This window comes from Trachypithecus francoisi, unplaced genomic scaffold (genome assembly GCF_009764315.1).
Source record: "Trachypithecus francoisi isolate TF-2019V2 unplaced genomic scaffold, Tfra_2.0 Lachesis_group18, whole genome shotgun sequence".
Taxonomy (NCBI): domain Eukaryota; kingdom Metazoa; phylum Chordata; class Mammalia; order Primates; family Cercopithecidae; genus Trachypithecus; species Trachypithecus francoisi.
The window spans coordinates 29,993,213-30,013,699 of record NW_022681463.1 but is presented as its reverse complement, the minus strand read 5'-3'; the positions used below and the strand labels follow the sequence as shown (position 1 = coordinate 30,013,699).

The 20,487-nt window shown below is 34.8% G+C and overlaps 1 long non-coding RNA gene across 1 annotated transcript; it reads left to right on the top strand.

Annotated features, from left to right (window-relative positions):
• The first annotated feature begins 3,325 nt into the window (after nucleotides 1–3,325).
• On the top strand, nucleotides 3,326–15,277 carry LOC117063401. The gene is made up of 3 exons (XR_004428905.1): nucleotides 3,326–3,454; nucleotides 12,842–12,934; nucleotides 14,991–15,277. It is a non-coding gene; the product is annotated as an uncharacterized LOC117063401 (long non-coding RNA).
• Nucleotides 15,278–20,487: the final 5,210 nt, after the last annotated feature.

The following is a 20,487-nucleotide window of genomic DNA, read 5'->3' as shown; positions in this document are numbered from 1 at the left end:
ACAGCTGTAAAATTATTGATAGTTAAATGAAAGAATAAAGAATGCTTTTACATACCTGTGCTGACATGACACTTCTCTTCTTTCACTGAGATCCACATGTAGTTACAGAGACAACACATGTCTGTCACTGAAAATATTTTTGACAACCTATCAGAAATGACCTTTCCTGACAACCTGTCTCCAAGAAGCTTCTCCTTCGGGGTTGCTACAATGGCCAATAAGACACACTTGATCCATTGACTTGTTTAGGAAGTGGAGTGGACTGCGCTGACTACATAACAAGAGCTGGGGCAAAGTAAAAAGGAGGAATATAGAAAAGCTCCAAGATATGATGCTGGACAAAGGTTTAGATGGTGAATCCAACTATAGGTGCACAATTACTGTAATGCATCATTTTAAACCTAACATGCCAATAGCTTGTTCCCTCTCAACATCACCTTTCTACTACAGCATATTCAGAGGGTATCTGGTAGAACTCTGGTTCTATATGTTACTATGTGTTACATAAAAATCTTTTTTGACAGTCTGAAATCATTGTGAAATACTAGGTTATGCAAAGTTAAGCACCTTATAAACAATACATCAAAGACTTTCCATATTAATGTGCGTATTACGTATTTTCAAGAATGATTATGGGATGCAACTTCCTGACACCCTGATTTGTCTAAAACTTATTTGCTAGTTGAACTCCCCTACAATATATTAATGTGTGCTTTACGTATCTTCAAAGAACGATTATTGGATGCAACTTCCTGACTTGTCGAAAACTTACTTGCTAGTTGAACTCCCTCATGACATTTTTTGACAAACTAAAATTGCAGTGAAAAAGCTTCAATCAATTATTTTCTGTTTAATAATTTAGGGTTATCTGAATATATATCTCTCTTTCTCTCGACTTCAGATTCTTTGAGGGAAGCAGTGGGATATTACCCATCTCTATAATGCTGGGACTTAACATAATTCTTTAACAATGTGAAACGCAATATATGTTTATACAATTAATAAGCGAGTGATGATGATTGTAATTCTAACACTGTATCACTCTCAAATTAATGTGATGCTAATTTTTTCCAATTTCTGTCAATTTGGAGATAATTTGATAAATCTTGAAACAACATGAACATAGAAACAGCTGGTAGAAACTATATAACATTCATTCTCTAAAATTCTTGACTCTTGTGTTATCCTGTATACATACCACTTAAAAACTAATTTGTATAGATTTGATATCTCCAATTATGGTAATCATGCATAATTAAAACACACATACTTTCTGGGATAGACTTGCTAAATAAATGTGATTGGAAACTTTAAGATGACCCAAAATGAGACACATCCTTGTGTAAGCCCATCCTCTTGTGACATGCTTCTACTCAAGAGAATATGGTAAAGGTGATGAGATATCGTAGTGATTATGCTTTCTTGTATGGTAAAAATGAGAGATTTTGTTGATGTAATTAAGGTCCCCAATTGATTGCCATTCAGTTAGTACAAAGGGAAACTATTCTGGGTATGACTAACCAAATTATACTCTGCCTTTAAAACAAGCAAACAAACAAAAAACTAGGTCTTCCCTGAAGGCAGAGACTCAAAGCAGCAGAAACTCTTTCTTTCCACAGCTGGCCTCCAAGAAGCAAGCTACTGTGAACTATACAATCAAACAAAATAAATTCACTCACCAGGCTGGAGAAATGGATCCTTCTCTAGTCTGGCTTCCAGATAAGAACACAGACCAGCTGATACCTTGATTTCAACCATTGCAGACTCTGAGCAGAGAACTCAGATGTGGATCAGAAATGCCCTGGTGTTGGCCTTACAGGAAATGATCGAATAAAACATGGATATTGATTTAAGATCCTAAACATGTGGTAATTTATTACACAGCATAAAAAATTGATACACTCATTGACAAAGCTCAGGGAAAAGTAAGTTTGTTTTTGGTATATGTATGTCGCAAATATTACATGGGGCAAAAATATTTGTTTCTTACCTGAAATTTGAACTTAGTATATAGCTTGAATTATATTATTTATTTATTTGTTTGCTTATTTATTATTTTTAAATCTGCCAGCCCTACTTGGGAAATTCTGTTCACATTTATCACTTCTTCAACTCTACAGTTAATTCACTAGTACTTTCCATATGAAGTTTATTTTGAGAAGAGTCATAAAATCTCAACAAACTATTCTACGGGAAAAAAATGGAGGCCTCAAATTAAGGAATTTTAGATTCGTATAGTGTAAAGGGCCTGTTTTGTCTTACCATTTTTATCCTAGTCATATCTACACATGCCAATAATTCAAAACAGGTTGTCACTTTTAAACACACACATACACATAAACACACAGTCATTAAAACACATCCTTAAAACCACATGCTATGCAATAGCTTAGTTCTCTCTAAAGAATACTTTATAAAATTTCCTTTGAAATCAAAACCAGAACAATTAAAATATTTTTAAAAGTCTATCTCCCTTTAATTTCCAAATTTCTCTTTAATGTCACAGGAATCCAAGTAAACTAGCAAAATAATCAATACCAGACTTTTGGATTACAATTGCATTTTCTTTAAGCATGGTACCTGCCATTAAGTTCTCAACACATCCTGAGAATTTCTCTATAATGAGATTGTTTTAGACTTTAGATGGCCTTTAAATGGAAAAGTGTTTTAAATAAAAGGAGTCCATGTTTTGATGTCAGTGAAATTCTGTTTAATCCTATGTTTTTACAGTTGTTCTAAATACAGCTCACTTTTTATACACTCACTTCAGAAGTTTATGTAATATATCTGACAGAACAATGATTATTAGAGAGAGAAAAGCAGAAAACTGACAAAGGCATGGTGATCATGAGAAATGTGTATAGGCTTATACTCTGTCAAATGCTTTCACCTATCTATCATCTCTTTTTACCTTACCCAGATGCTATGAGGCAAGTAAGGAAGATAGTATTAACTTCATTTTGCAGAAGAATAAAATGAAATAGCAAGGTTACATAACTTTTGATTTGGCACTTGAACGCACAGCTTCATGTAAAGTATTTTCTTCCAATTTATTTTGTCTCAATTACTTTCACTTAGAGCATCTCAATGAAGAAAATGCTACCTTTTATTTGTAAACTCTTCTTTGTGTGAGGTTACTCGAGAAGAAAAAAGTAAAAAACAAAATTTACAGACACAAATATTGATTCATAATATTCCACTGATGAACTGGAATTCATAGATAGAGGGCAAAGAGCTAGTTCAAACAGAAAATGGCTTATATCCTGTACTTCACCAGGGAAGTCATTCTGATCTCGGTTTGTTTTGTTCATTCCTCCATAATTGTAGCATGACCACGAGATCTCAGATATCCAGCTGTCACAGAGGAAGTGGGAATTTTCAATGTGAATGTCAAGTCATCTTTTCAATGTGAACGTTTGCTACTGCCAAATAAGAAACACCATTTTGTTTTCAGGTATGTGAGAGTAAATCATTATACATAATCCCAAATCTCCATATTTTAAAAAATGATAATGATAAAGTTATTTTATCCTGTAGAGAGACCGTTTAGAGTTAAGATCAGTCTAGAGTTCACGTTGCTTTAGAGGATTAGATCACTTCTTCTTTCTTCTTCTTTTTCAAAGGTCTATTGAAAAGCTCTCAGTCTATCTGGGTAGCTCACTCTTTGATGTGTAAATTGTTCTTCTGTTACTGAGACTGCAAAGAGGTTAGTTTTACCAAATGTAACCTTTCTCTCCATACACAGTAATGAATGCACATGGACTCTCACTTAAATGTCATTGTCACCCGGATGTTCACATGAGATAGGCAAAAGTAGTTCAGGGCAAGGGAAACCACTTCAGCCAATAAATAACTGTGATGTGTAATGTCATTTTACCCTTTGAAAGAAAGAGGTTTTTTTTTACATGTTGGGGATTTTGTTTATTTATTTATTTTTGTATTGTATCCCCTAGTCGTATACATTTGAAAAATGACTGTACATATTACAAATGTTGCAAAATTAATTTTAAATGGAAAACAATAACATTTCTGCCTAAATCATCATTGTGATTAATTTAAACACAGTCAATGTATCATTTGAATTCTAGGTAGTTCCATATACTGTTTCGCAGATGTGTCTTAATTTTGTGTCTGTTCAGAAATAACTAGAAAAATATTTAAAACCTTTTTACATGGCTAAATATAAACATATTTTTATTTTTTTTTTTTTTTTTTTTTTTTTTTTTTTTTTTTTTTTTTTTTTTTTTTGGGGCGGAGTCTCGCTCTGCCGCCCAGGCTGGAGTGCAGTGGCCGGATCTCAGCTCACTGCAAGCTCCGCCTCCCGGTTCACGCCATTCTCCTGCCTCAGCCTCCCGAGTAGCTGGACTACAGGCGCCCGCCACGTCGCCCGGCTAGTTTTTTGTATTTTTAGTAGAGACGGGGTTTCACCATGTTAGCCAGGATGGTCTCGATCTCCTGACCTCGTGATCCGCCCGTCTCGGCCTCCCAAAGTGCTGGGATTACAGGCTTGAGCCACCGCGCCCGGCCTCATATTTTTATTATAGGATTTTTCATTCCAACATTCGTTTTTAAGATGTCACAAACAATCATTAGTTTCCTGAGAGATAACCTAATTTGGGTGGTGTGAAATTCACTGGTTTTAGGTTCACATGCATTTCAATGACTTTTTTATTATTCATCTCAATTGAGTTTTAAGTTGTATTTCCTTTAGTTCTTAGCCTTCAAACTTTAAATATGATTCAATTACCTCAAATTCTGGCAAGGACTCATAATATTACATTCCCATAGGAGAACAACCATGTTTAAGTATGGTTGATATATTTTTTGTATGAAAGTAAAGCAGTATAGAATGAAATTTTATTATTAATATCATTGGCAGAATAAATTATTTCCAAAGGTCAAATTATTCCATTTTATATGTAGAATCTAAATTTTGCATTATAATCATCTATTTTGCCAGTGTAGAAGTCAGAGTCATTTTCTGATGACAGCTATAAATATTTATCCTTTTTATCTTCCATATTGTGAAGATTTCTTAAACTAAAGTAGATTAACTCATATCTATCTGACCTTATTACAGATATGTTAAGGAAAGCATACATGAAATTTAAATCTGGCATAATTCAGAACAATTACTATCTAGAAAAATGAGCAAGTTTTTCTAAATCTTCTGAGGAACACTTTCTGATTTTCTTTATTATAGTTTTTTAAATTTTATTTTATATTTTAAAGAAAAGAAAAATATAATGCCTATTATGAGCCAGCCACTTTGGAAATATTAACACATTTAATCCAAATAACAACTCTATGAGTACTAACTAATTTTGTAATTGAAGAAACTGTATCACATCAAGATTGGATAACTTGCCTCAAGAGGTACATATATGACTTTAAGAGGGCGTTAATGGAATATTAATGAGGAAGAGAAATTACAGAATCTTATTCTCTAGACTTCTCTACACCAGTGTTTCAAAGATTTAGATCTATATCTAATATTAAAAAGAGGCTTGAACATGCACTTATGTACACATACACAAACACACCCTACAACTTTGATTTCATCATTTTTTAAAAAAGCACTATTTACAATGTGTCCCTTTTATTTGACCAAGTCCTTATTTCTTTCACATCACTCTAAGTAATGTTTAATGAGACACTGATACTCACTTCACCTGGCTAGGTCAATGCCACTTGACTCCATATGCCTCCCCAGACCAAACAATAATGTTGGCCCACAAACTGCCATCCAGTTTATAAATTAGAGCTCAAGTGTCAGGCTGCATCTAGGCATATAGATAGCAAACTTACACTAGGGAGGATGAAGAATCTTTTCTTCCTGCCTCTGAAATATCCTTGCTTATACTCTTGTAGGAGGAATTCAACTGATATCATTCTAAATATTATCTCAGGAAATTTTTAACAGCTGTACCCCTTGGATTTTCAATTTGTCCAAATAAATGGAATCAAAAGATGGCTTGTTGAAGTTTGATTTGTTCTTGAATCATCAGAGGAGGTCATTTAAGCATAAAAATCTTTTTCCTAGAACATATCTACAAAATGCAGTCCCACACCACTGGGGATAGGAAGGCTTCTCCATGAGCAATTGGCTCCTTAAGCATAAGAGGGAGTGTCTTGGCCTGAATTCTAAAGTTGAGCTGCCTTTCTTCATCATATTTGGAGGAGGTGCCAAAAACTCTTCATTTGTGCTACGTATATTCTGTCTCTATGTATGAAATATTGTACGCCAACCAAGAATAAATAAAGCTTTAATATTTCTTTCCTATAATGGATAGGAGTTTGCTTTAGAACTTTCTATTGTGTAATATTCATATATAAGATATGATTTCACAGGAATGGCAGAATTTATAGTAAAACCATCACAACCACCAGAACAGCAATAATGCAGATTTGTGTTTCTGTAATTCACTACTTTGAATGTGGATAGCATACTGCATTTTATCAGTGATGACACTCCTTAGCAACCATTTTATGTAATGAGACCATCTGCCAATACTTTACCAAACCTTCACTACTCTTCTAAGTGTTAAAAAAATAAAAAAGTACTTAAAATTCTTTTTTTTTTCTTTGCTGTGCACAGCTTGTTCCTTTAAAGCTAGGGAATTTCAGAGGTTAGACCTATTTCAGAATATTCTTCTCTAGCCTAAGCTCTTTGACTACATCCCTCTTTAGATTCACATTAAACTAATTCTGGATAGAGTTTAGTGATCTTTGACATCAATATAATAATCTTTGATCCAAAGAAATATATAATTCTATTCACTAAATTACAACCAATTACATTTAGACCTTTGACCCAGTTAATGACTTTGAGATCAAGCAAAACAATTGAAGGAACAGAACACTTCCTTGATCATTGCCTGCAATTTTCTATGAATTGAAATTTTTACAGTGAGCTAATTGGTGGTGCACTGACTTCCTCCCAGAATTGAGAAACAAAGATACATTAAAATAGTTTACAAAAATTTTATCATTAAAAAGTACAAGATTATAAAAAGATAGAGGACATAAGTTACATAATATGCATTTTATGTAAAGATAGTATAATCACACACTTTATTAGAAACTGTAAGTGAATTTACTTTTCAGTTTTCATATTAGTTAGGATTCAAACTTCTTTTATGTCCTAATTTATGTCTTATAACTGGGCTAGAAACTTAAATACAGTCATACACAGCAAAATGACATTTATGTAAAATACAGACTGCATATACTCATAAGATTATGATGGAACTGGAAAATTCCTATCACCTAGTTATTTGTGTTATAGTTGCTTACTATATTCAGTACAATAACATACTGTACAAGTTTGTAGCCTATAAGCAATAGGTTTTACCACACAATCTAGGTGTATAGTGGGCTATGTCATCTAAATATAACAAGCAATAGGTTATACCACACAAATCTAGGTGTGTAGTAGGCTATCCCATTTCAGTTGGTGTAAATACACTCTATGATGCTTGCACAATGATGGAATAACCTAACAGTGCATGTACTCTCATCATTAAGCAATGCATGACTGTATGTTTTTTAGTTTATTTTTCCTGCTATAAGAAAATATCACATACTGTATAATTTCTAAATAAGAAAAAGTTATTTCTTATAGTTGTGGAGGCTAGGAAGTCAAAGATCAAGGTACAGACATTGGTGAGGGCTACTCTCAACTTCCAATATGGAACCTTGTTGCTGTGTCTTTGTATGACAGAAGGTGGAAGAACAAAATAGTACTCTCTTTTACCTCCAGCCCTTTTATTAAAGTACTAATCCTATTCATGAGGGCATAGCCATCAAGACATAATCACCTCTTATTGGCCTTATCACTTAATATTGTTGTACTGGGAATTAGGTTTCAACATGAATTTTGGAGAGGATGTCATTATTCTACTATAGCATTCTGTCTTATAGAAATCATACCTTCTTCAAAGTTGCCATTATTTTAGAATACATTTACCATGTTTTCTGTAAAGAATATTAAGATTTGTTTTTCTTCCTCAACATTATTCTCCTTTTATTAATCAAGATAAGTGGAAAAAAATAATGTTTAAATTCAGGTTGCCAAACCAAGAAATGTTTTCTTGTGCAGAATATGAAAAATCAAGTTAAGACAAAAATAGAGCAATTATTTGAAATGAGGAACCATTTTAGAGTTTAGCACCAACATAATAAACCTTTGAAGATGTTTGTTTATTTTTTGGTTTAGTTAAAACTCTGTTCTATAATAGAATAGAAATTGTGTCCAACTCTTTATGGAACTATTTGTTCCTTTCACGATAGTTACTATTGAAAGTATTTCATTCATCCAAGCAACTGTATCTGTAAGCTGTGGGCAATAAAAGTTGCCAAGGATTTTAGGCTGAGATCCAATGTATATTTATCTGGAGTTTTGAGAAACTCCTGGAAACTAGGCCGTTCTCATGTTATGTATATTAACAATAGTTTTCCATAGAGGATCCTAGAATAAGATTGTTCCCATGAGTTACACTTAAAAATGTTTCCCACATGCAGAGCTTACACTACATATGAAACAAAAAACTTGAAAGTAAGTAAAAATAACCTCATTCTGAAAGGTACTTTAATGAATCTGCGAATGCGTTATATTAATTTTCTTGTGTTAATTTGTAATATGAACACATACAAAATTATAAGTATGTTAGCAATTCAAGTTTGAAATCAGATAGCTTTATTTTTCACAAAAGGGGATATGCAAGTAATCACAACCATATAATATTTATTGACTATTTCTTTAGAAATGGTGTGCTTATGTAATTTCACTATGGATCCATTTAAAACCATTTTATAGTATTTTCAAACATAAAATCAGTTGGTATAATTTCTATTATTGTATTTTTAAGTTTTTACCTATATGTGTTTTTTATATTTATGTAATTATTTTAATTTTATTATAATTTTTCTATGCTTTTGTGCAATTTAGATCTCCTTCCTAAAATTTGTGTGTGTGAATGTTTATCTGTAACCACCTTGCAAATTAGAGCCTTAGTTTTAGCTTCTCCAATTTCTGTGCCACATAGATCTATGTCAAGATCTATGCTATCTAAAGGTGGGTCAGTGATTTATTTACGTTACTAGTTAAATAGAGCATTTTATTTTTAGTCAGCCCTTTTTGTATATGTGGTGTTTATAAATCCAAGGTATCAATGGCTCAAGTACTAAGTCAATTACGAAAAGCAATTTAAGACTTCAGATATGTGAGAAGTAGGGGAATGTTTGATGACATTAATATTTGTAAATAATTATATGCTGACCACTCTGTAAGTACTCTATTGTTGCTATTTACTGTTAATGAATTTTTCAGAAATAATTATTGTGTACCTGCCTTTTTATCAAGTATATTTAACATTACACAAATGTATAAAGGCTGTAGCTTCATGGGATTAACATTCAAATAAACAATCCAGAAAAATCACTTAAACTCACTAAGATTATCAAAGAACTGGGTCGTACTATTAGGACTAAATACAATGTATAAGTGTAATTTACATAAGTGTATGTTTTCATTGCCTGACAGCCTTCTAGGAGCTAGAGATAGAACAGGAAGAGAAAGGCAATGATAGGGCTATGATTATAGGCAAGACTAATCAAAGGGGAAAGAGCAGGGGCAGCTAATCTGTCTAAGGAGGGATGAGGTGAAGGTAATGCAGAGGAAGGTTTTCTACAAGAGTTGATATGTAAACTGACAGCTGAATTATGACTAATCGGAGTTAGTCAGAAAAATGAGATGAGGTAAGAAAGGAAAAATGTTCCAGGTAGTTACCGCATTTATGGTAAAAAAAAAAAAATAACCTGATTAACCTGGTTAATTTGTCTGTTAGTTAAATATCAGAATTTTATATTATCACATAAGACATCTGAAACTCATAGAGTTGAAAACATGTATTGACCTAGGTTCACCTAATTAATGAGAGAGACTGAATTGAAACCTATTCTCTCTGACAGTAGAGTAGAAAATATTCTTTCCAATTTGCCACCGTGATGGTACATACAATAGGGACTAAATACATTTCTGTGGTTTGAGTTAAAAAAACCTAGACTAATCAACTCTAGAAAATTTGAACATTTAATAAATTTTTAATTTAAAATGTTGCATATGTTAGTAGTATGAATATTCCTATATAATATGAAGTAGTAGACAATAATTATTTAAAGCCTTATATGTTTTACCAATATTTATCCAAAAGCAGCCCAACTCTTAATGCTATCTGATCAACACAATTTCACAAACATGAGGTTTATGCATATGGTAGGCTAGGTAACTAGGCAATTTTACATATATTTTCCTAAGAAGATAGGACTATTGTTATTGTTTCCTCCTCTAGAGGAAACCTTGAGGTTTCTTGTCTCTGAAAAGGAAAAATTCAGAGCAAAATTTCAATAACAGCAGCAATCATAAATGCTCCAATTGGCTGACAGAAATATCAGCCAATACAAATAACATACCAGTGCAATTTTCAAAGAAGAGGGCTTCTACTGTGCCTTATGCTCTTGTCCCGCGACAGCAAAAAGTGAAGTAAAATGTGGATCAAGTATCAATTAATAAAATGTATTTTGAATATAGTAATGATAAGCTTTGGAAATAGAAATACTATTGGAAATTCAGCTTTAGTTTTTGAAAACCTGACAGGGCATTTAACTATTTTACTAAATGTTCATTTTGTAAAAACATATAGTCTTAATCCATAATAATTTAAGCTTCAACATTACATGGGAGATTTTTCACATAAATATATTAAGGCTAAATTAAACATTGCCTTAGGCCAGAAATAAACTTTCCATCAAACAAATGCAAAAAAAGAAAGATATTTTCTTCTTATGTTTTCCAAAAGCATTTGTTTTTGCTCTCTTTGATTATTTTGCTGTTGAAAAGGGCCCAAATCTTATTGTTCAGATAGATGTGCCGAAAGGATTTTGAAAATGTTTGTTATAAAGACGGACAGTTTTCTTGTAAGTATAATAAATGTTGACAAGTATCCTCTGTTTCCCTGAAACACAGAATTCAGCTTTTATTTCTCTCATCCTGTACTTTTATAATTATTATCAGTGAATTTCTTTAGTCCACAAAATATGGCTATGTAGAATAAGAGCAAAGATAATAGAAAAAAAATTCTAATTAATATTTTAAAAGTCACATTTTGCATGAAATATTTATGCATGTAGGTTAAATAACTTGAACATATCATTCTACATAAAAACATACATTTCTCTAAATAGCCATTGAATAATACCACTTGGAGGGATGATAAATAATTTTCAGCGATTGTGTTCATAATATGTCACTACTTTCTGGATTATCTAAACACTCTTGTGATGGGCAGGATTCAAACATGGACTCAAGAATCTTGCCCTCTGGGGTACTACTCACTGTGTATAATTACTTCCCCTGAGGGGAGAACAAAATCTGTGAATGTGATGGGGTAACCATTCTCACATTAACAACATTTCATAGCAAAGGTGAAGGGATGTTGCAGATGTAATTCATATCCCTCATCAGTTGACTTTGAATCAATCAAAAAGGGGATTCGCATGATTTGGCCCAATCTAATCAGATGAGCAGTGCAAAGAAGTCCAAAGGCTTTTAAACTCTACTATATTGCACTGTTGCTTTTCTCTGTTAAGCATGAATAAAGACAACAACCATTGCATTTCATGAACTACCAAATTGCTGACTTGGTCTGAACTTACTACTAATAAAGACATCATCACAAACTTAATCAACAGTATTTGTTTTGGGATTTGGTGTATGTACATCTTATTTCAGTTTTTGCAATTTCTTTAGAAACGTTATTTAATGGCCATGTCTCCATCAATCCACCTTTTTAGAAGGAATTTTTAGTCTTGTAATCTGCTCTTAACAACTGAATAAAATTTAAATGCCTGTGGAACACTCGGGGCTTCCTTAGAGACAGCAAAACCTCCCACATTAATTTCCCAATGTATCTTTCAGGCCTCTAAGTCTTTATACTGTAACATTTTGAGCATATACTTCTAAAAGAGTTTTTTGAGAAATTATATGCCTGGTGCTATCTAAAGTTTAATGCATATTAACTGCATACTAACTTAATCCATGCTCACAAACAAGGTCAATATTTTGCAAGTATGCTCCATACGGCTCACACCTGGTAATAAACTTTTGAAATACTTTTGCTCCACTATACACTCCACTTCTACCCTGGCCATACCAGCTTCTTCCAGGCATTTTCCTGTACCTCAGCGTGTTCTAGCAATTAAAGAGTTGATATCCTGCCTAGCAGGAAGCTTACAGGACCCCATCAAATAGAGTAGCAAGGGCAGTTGGCTGTACTGGCTGTTAGGTACCTCTGAGCTAAGTATTATTATGCTCTTTTTATATTCGTGTCAATGTGGGTACTGAGAGGTTGAGCAATTTGCCCAAGGAGAGTTGACCTTTATAGTCAAGCAGCTTGACTCAGAAACAAACACTAAGTGATTCTGTATGGTCCTAGGTATTATAAATTAAACAGAAAGTCATTGCATTTAGACTTGCATTTTGACAAATTGCATTCAAGGAAACTACAATGGAATGATACTCTTTATGTTTCTACTACATTCTACATTTATGAATATATATGTATGCATATTATATATGTTAATAAACTTAAGTCCTATTTTAAAATAAGAGATTTAATGTAACCAAATATATTTTATGTAAAATATAGACATACTGAAGTGATCAAAAAACAGATAGCTATATCTTTTAAAGAAACAAGACATCAGGAAAAAAACCCTTTACATTTCAAAAGTATATCTAAGTGAGTTTTAGCCACAATTGTGCTTTGATTTTGTTTTCCAGATGAAAACTAATGTGGGGTTGAGGCACCAGCCCGCTGTCAGCTGGCATGACCACTCCTGCGGCCTGGGCTTCAGATTCTTTCTGTAGCTGCAGGTTAGTGATGATTTGAGCTAATTTAAGTAGGACTGTTCCAGAGGTGACCTTTTCAGTCTCCTACAATTTATATCATTTGCTGGCAATTGGAAAAGCAGCTTCAATAACATCAGCCTCCAAAGAAGCTAGTAGTTCTGCTGGACCTCCTGGCCAGACCACAGATATCGGTGAAGATCCTGTGACAAGAAAAATCATACAGGAAGATACAGGAAGGGATTAAAAAGAAAATGTCCTATGGAAGTTCTTACCTGTAATATCAAAAGTAAAAAGAACTCTTTAAATCTGTTTGCACAAGGCATTACATGAGGTAATTTATTTACAGGAGGCTCAGCCAAAAGTAGGAAAGCAGAAAAAAAATATAGCAACAGGGATTCCTTTTTCTTCTTCATTTCAAAACTTGTATAAATAACACTAACAAGCTTTTATCTCTTGTGCCAAAGACACAAGGACATGAATAAATGAGTTAGTATCACTTTGTACAAACTAAGGTGCCTTTTCTTAACAAATTCAAAACATGTTCTAAATAGGCATTGCTTTTGTGATAGAACATTTTCTTCTAAGAATAAAATTGATAAGTGTATTGCATCTATTTTGATAAAATGGAGCTTTAAGGTTTTCCTTAACATAGTGGGGTCTTTGTCATTTCACTTAGTGGTTTCAAATTAGGCTCAAAGTATAAAGTTCTATACAGAAATGATAACACGATATATAACATTGCTAAATCAAGTTTAGCCTAAAGCTCCCTCCCCTCATATTTGAAGTTTGGACTAAAGGTTCATCTGTGCATCCTGAAATATAACAAGTAGATGTGTAAAAAGACTGTAGTCCACATTTGTACCAAGCCTCGAGTTTTGGTCGATCAAATGTAACCAGCTGTTCAAACCATGTTAAAATGAGGCAAATACTGACCTGTAACCAATTTGGCTGTTTCTGTACCTCACTTCCGTTCTCTGTACATCATTTTCCTTTTTCTGTTCATAAATCTTCTTTTACCATGTGGCTGTGCTAGCGTCTCTGAGCATACTCTGGTTCGGGAGGCTGCTACATTTATGAACTGTTCATTACTCAATGAAACTCTTTTAAATTTCATTTGGCTGAAGTTTTTTTTTTTTCTTTTTTTCAATCACCATGAAATATATGAGACAACTCTGAATAAAAGAAAATCCCCCATTTTTTATCACTTTTAATATATAACATTTATATAATATGTATAGTTGAATTGTGACTTGCCTTTAATTTTTAAATTGAAGAATACACACTTAAAATGACATGCTACATATGGCACTATATTTTGTTTTTAGAAATAAAACTTTTAAGTTACATTTTATGAAAAAAGTTATTTGATTTAGATATATATGTATATATATTCAGTTTCAGCATCTTTGTCATGAATGGGGTCACTTTTTGAATTTTTAACAACTTTTCTAGGGCACATCACTTTGATTTTCATCTAAATTGTTTGAAATAAAACACCTATTTAAAATCCATGAGTGATGCTGTCATTGGGAGCTTTCTTTCATGCTACAAGTACCTATTTGCATAACTAGAACTACTTATTATATTTTGGTGAATAACACTTACCATGATAGTTGATAAAGTGATCTTTATGAGTTTTGTTTACTATAACATCCAATACAATTATGAAGCCATGCCACGGGAATAATTAAACTGTGTCAAATCTCTTTGCCTCCTTTATTCACTTTATTCAGTGACTCCCATTGGTGTTGAAAACTTGCATTGATTGGGGTTACTTTCTGCTTTTTAAAAAACAGCAATGTGTGGTTCAAAATAAAGTAATGGAAACGTAACCCCATTCTATGACAACAGAAGCAAGGCTTGGAAGGCTCACCTAGGAAGGCTCTCTTACTAAAAGTGGGCTAAACTTCAAATTGTCAAAAGACATCTATTTTTTTTTAAATCTAGCCCATGCTAGTGTTAGTAAGATGTGTCATTTAAGTAGAGAGTAAAAACTGGGGTGTGTGTATACACATATACTCACAATTTTACATTATTAATCACATTAATAACATTATTTAACTTTACATTTTTCCCACAGGCATTAAATTATGATGAAGGCCATAGAAAAATGATTAAGGTCAAAGCATAGAATCAATTGTCAGCCTATGTTATGGATATAACATTTATGTACCATTGGGTCATAAGGGTGGAGCGCTCATGAATGGAATTAGTGACCTTATGAAAGAGAGACTGGAGAGCTCTCTCATCCTTTCTGCTGTGTGAGGACCTGGTGAAAAGATGTCAGGTATGAAACAGAAAGCGAGCCCTCAACAGACACTGCATCTTTTGGTGCCTTGATCTTGGACTTTCCAGCCTCCAGAGCTGTGGTAATAAGTTTCTGTTGTTTATTATCTACCTAGTCTACGGTATTTTGTTATGGCAGTCCAAATGAACTAAGGTATTCTCTAAAGTGTTTCTGTCAAGACTACTCCTTACTGGGGACCTTGGAAATGCTTTTCCTCTCTTTGACTCAGTACTCAGTATTTATTCACACCTAACCCTTTCCTCTCCCTTTTCCCTTGACACCACCTTCAAGTCAATAAAAGAGCGAGGGCTTTCTGTCTGAGGCTTTCTGTGCAGTGAAAAGTCCCCCACATCTCCCCTAATCCACTAGCAATGCCCACCTGCTGCTGTTCCAATTGGGGGAAACTGGAACATTAAGAGAGCCAATGCTTTCTCTTGTTTCATTGTTCCCTTATACAATCACAATTAAGTGATTAAAGCCTTGACTGTTATTTTCATTTTGACTTCTCTTAACTAACCACTGGACATCTGGCAGCTCAACTGTCTCCAGCTCAGCTCAGCTTTTGACAGTTGATGATGAGACAGAGGAGAAAGAGATGCTATTGAAAGGTGACAAATCAAAGAGTGAGAGATTTAATGAGGATCATTAAAACAAATAAATCAAAAGTAACAGATTAAAATATATCTGACACCCAACACTATTTTCATAGTACGACTGCAACAAAAGAAAGAATCATAGACCTAGATTTCAGAGATATTTCTTATATTTGTTTACCACAAACTGTGCAAAGTGATGATAGTGTTCTGATAAATATGTGTTTCAATTAAACAGTATATAGTGCAATGCAAGTACTGCTTGTATCCTCTGTGTCACTTTAGGACTCACTGGATAGGAAAATATTCGTGGGGAAAATAATTTGGAAAATAAACAAATTGAAGATTCAAGCAGGGGTATGATTGGTGCTTGTTTTCCTGTAATGGAGCATTTAAATACAGCATATTCTATATGTGACAGTATCAAAATTTGCAGCACTTAAGCAGTAAGAGAACATCTCCAGTGAAAGGAGACATAATTTTGTACAACTTTACAAAATAGGTAAAATAGATAAAGGAAAACAGAAGACAGGCATATGAATATTTTAATTCCTTGTCTATATTCACCAAAGTTGATGGCATACAACATACTAAATAGGGAGTAAGAGCTTTGACCCCTCAAGGTTCTTTAAATCCTGAAGGCATTCCATTTTTGATGGGCTTGAGTTCCGAGCAATTTGACATGCTCTCTCTGTGATTAAAATTGCTGTAGTTAGCTTGAGAGCAGCGGAAAAAGCTGTCAGATTAATAAGCAAGAAAATGCTGCTTAAAGCAAGATTTTAGAGTCTGCTTCTCACCTCGTTTGCCAACTCTACCTCAGAGACCACTTATTTGAACAGTTCTTACGCTGAAATACTATGCATTCCCTGTGATCGTTTTAATTATGAGCTGCTCTTACACTAGACTGAATTCCCAGTCTTTGTCATAATAACTACCACAGCTTCAAATTGTTTCTGCTATCTCAAACACAGGACAAACCTTATTCCTATTTGATTAAGATATTTTAACCACTCCTCTCTCTGCCCCCCAAAACCGCTATTCATCAACTATTGCAGGACATGAGATTTTTTTTTTTTGGAAGAAATATATCATGATTCTACTTTGAAGTGTGAAGCTAAATAAACCCAACCAACACTGTAATTGAGAAAACTGAAAAGCCTAATATCACTAGTGAAAACTGAATTATTGCAGTATTGATATAAGAAAAATTAGGTACATTAGAGTGATGTTAAATGCACATGTAATGTCTATGTCCAAAGTCCAATAAGAGATAAATTCTTTTTCTTTCTTTCTTTCTTCCCTCCCTCCCTCCCTCCCTTCTTTCTTTCTTTCTTTCTTTCTTTCTTTCTTTCTTTCTTTCTTTCTTCTTTCTTTCTTTCTTTCTTTCTTTCTTTCTTTCTTTCTTTCTCTCTCTCTCTCTCTCTCTCTCTTTCTTTCTTTCTTTCTTTCTTTCTTTCTTTCTTTCGACAGAGTCTCACTCTGTCACTCATGCTGGAGTGCAGGGGTGCGATCTCGACTCCTGAAGCATATGAATTAGTATTTGATCAACCATATTAAATGCCAGGCACTACCTTAAATGATAGTTTATGTGTTACCTCAAAAATCAACTAAGATGACATAATTAATATGGATGTTTGAACTAGGGTCCTGAGATGCCCACCAAGTGCATCCAGGTCACACCCTTAGCATATACCTTCTATTAGAACTTGGTACTTATTTTTTGACCACATAGACAGACTACTGGTAACTGGCAAGTAGTTTAGAATTTTAGGCTCCTCTGGATCATTGCACACTGTGCATCCACTGTGCTCCATACTAAGTGTGGACACAGAGCTGCAATGTGCATACCCGTGTGTGGTGCCTAGTCACTGCACATTTCCTAAAGACTGTGGAACATGATGGTTTGGGTATGACAATAAAAACTGTAAGAAAACAGAGGTTAGATGAAATTGGCTTGCTAAAAAGGTAGTTTTTGGTGTCACATAGAATAATTATTTTTGCTTTTCACCATGTTGAGATTATAAATTCTCAGGGATAAGGTCAGAGATTCCTGCAGTGTATTAGTCTGTCACCACACTGCTATAAAAACTACCTAAGACTGGATACTTTATGAAGAAAAGAGGTTTAATTGACTCACAGTTCTGCAGCTTAACAGGAACCATGACCAGGAGGCCTCAGGAACCTTACAATCATGACAGAAGGTTAAGGGGTAGCAAGCACCTTCTTCACATGGCAAAAGGAGAGAGCGAGAGCAAAGGGGGAAGTGCCACACTCTTTTAAACGATCAAATCTCATGAGCTCTCTTTTACTCTCACAAGAACAGCAAAGGGGAAATCCGCTCCCATGATTCAGTCACCTCCCACCAGGCCCCTCCTCCAATTTGACATTAGATTTGAGCAGGGACACAAATCCAAACCTTATCTTCCCCAGCCTCTCCTAAATATCATGTTCTTCTCACATTGCAAAATACAACTACCTTTTCTCAACAGTCCCCCAGTCTTAACTCATTTCAGCATTAACTCAAAAGTCCACAGTCAAAGTCTCATCTGAAATGAGGCAAGTCCCTACAACCTATGAGTCTGTAAAATAATAATAATTTTAAAAAGTTAGTTACTTCCAAGATACAACTGGGGTATAGGCATTGGGTAAACGCTCTCATTCCAAATGGGAGGGACTGGCCAAAACAAAGGGGCTACCATCTCCATGCAAGTCTGAAACCAAGAAGGACAGTCATTAAATCTTAAAGCTCCAAAATAATCTCCTTTGGCTCCATGTCTCATATCCAGGGCATGCTGATGCAGGAGGTGAACTCCCAAGGCCTTGGGCACTCTGCCTCTGTAGCTCTGGAGGGTACAGCCTTCTCAGCTTTTTTCACAGGCTGGTGTTGAGTGCCTGTGGCTCTTCCAGGTACATGTAAAAGCTGTCAGTGGATCTACCATTCTAGTGTCTGAAAGACAATGGCCCTCTTCTCACATCTGGGGGCTGCAACCACACATTTTACTTCCACACTTCCCTAGTAGAAGTTCTCCATGAAGGCTCTGACCCTGCAGCAGACATCTGCCTGGACATCCAGGCATTTCCATACATCCTCTGAAATCTAGGAGGAGGTTACCAAACCTCACCTCTTGCCTTCTGTGACCCATAGGCCCAACATCCATGGAAGCCATGAAGGCTTGTAGCTTACCCCCTCTGAAACCATGCCCTGAGCTGTACCTTGGCCCCTTTTAGCAATGGCTGGATCTGGAGCAAGGAGGATGCAGTGTGCCATGTCCTAAGGCTGCACAGAACAGCTAGGCCCTGGGCCTGGCCCATGAAACTATTTTTCCCTCCTAGACTTTTGGGCCTGTGATGGGAGGGGCTGCTGTGAAGGTCTGTGAAATGCCCTGGAGGCATTTTCCCTATTGTCTTGCCTATTAACATTCAGTTCCTCTTTACTTATGCAAATTTCTACAGCAGCCTTGAATTTCTCCCTAGAAAATTAGGTTTTCTTTTCTACCACATGGCTGGCTCTAAATTTTCCAAACTTTTATGCTCTGCTTCCATTTTAAACATAAGTTCCAGTTTCAGATAATCTTACTTCATGCAAAGGAGCAGGCATTTTTATAAATTGCACAAATTTTACACTTTTGTAAATACACTTTATTGATATCTTGAATTTTTTGTAGCTTAGAAATTTTTTCTGCCAGATACTCAAATCATTTCTCTCAAGTTGAAAGTTCCACAAATCCCTAGGGCAGAAGCAAAATGCCACCAGTCTCTTTGCTAAAGCATAGCAAGAGTTACCTTTACTCCAGTTACCAATAAATTCCTCATCTTCATCTGAAACCACCTCAGCCTGAACTTCATTGTCCATATCACTATCAGCATTTTGGTCAAAACCATTCAACAAGGCTCTAGGTCTCCTTCTGAGCCCTCCAAACTGTTCAAATCTCTGCCAGTTACCCAGTTCCAAAGTCACTTCCACATTTTCAGGTATCTTTATAACAATACCACACTCCTGGTACCAATTTTCTGTATTAGTCCATTCTCATACTGCTATAAAGAGTTACCTGAGACTAGGTAATTTTTGAAGAAAAGAGGTTTAATTGACTCACAATTCTGCATGCTTAACAGGAACCATGACTAGGAGGCCTCAGGAAACTTACAATCATGGTGGAAACTTAAGGGGAAACAAGCACCTTTCTCACATGGTGGCAGGGGAGAGAGAGAGAAAGCTGAGAAGGAAGTGGCACATACTTTTAAACCATCAGATCTTGTGAGAACTCACTCACTATCATGAGAACAGCAAGGGTGAAATTCACCCCCATAATTCAATCACCTCCCGCCAGTCCTCTCCTTCAATTTAACATGAGATTTGGGTGGATACACAAACTCAAACCATATCAGTTAACCTGGCAGGATCTCCTCTGGAAAGGCCTTAAACCATCAGTACGAGTTTATCCATCATGAATGAGAGCTGGGACACGCTCACTGACTACTCTCCAGCCTGACAAATCCTGACCTGAAATTGCTTATTTTAGGTGTATTGAAAAAAAAAAATTCTGTGTATATTGTAGTGTGCTCATTTTTACCATCTTCTGACTCTATGTTCTATTGTATTGCACATAAAAACCAATGCTTTTGTAAACAATTACCTGTTGATTTAAGTCTTAAAGTGCGAATAGAATAAGACCCTTCTCTAGAGAGAGATGGCCAGA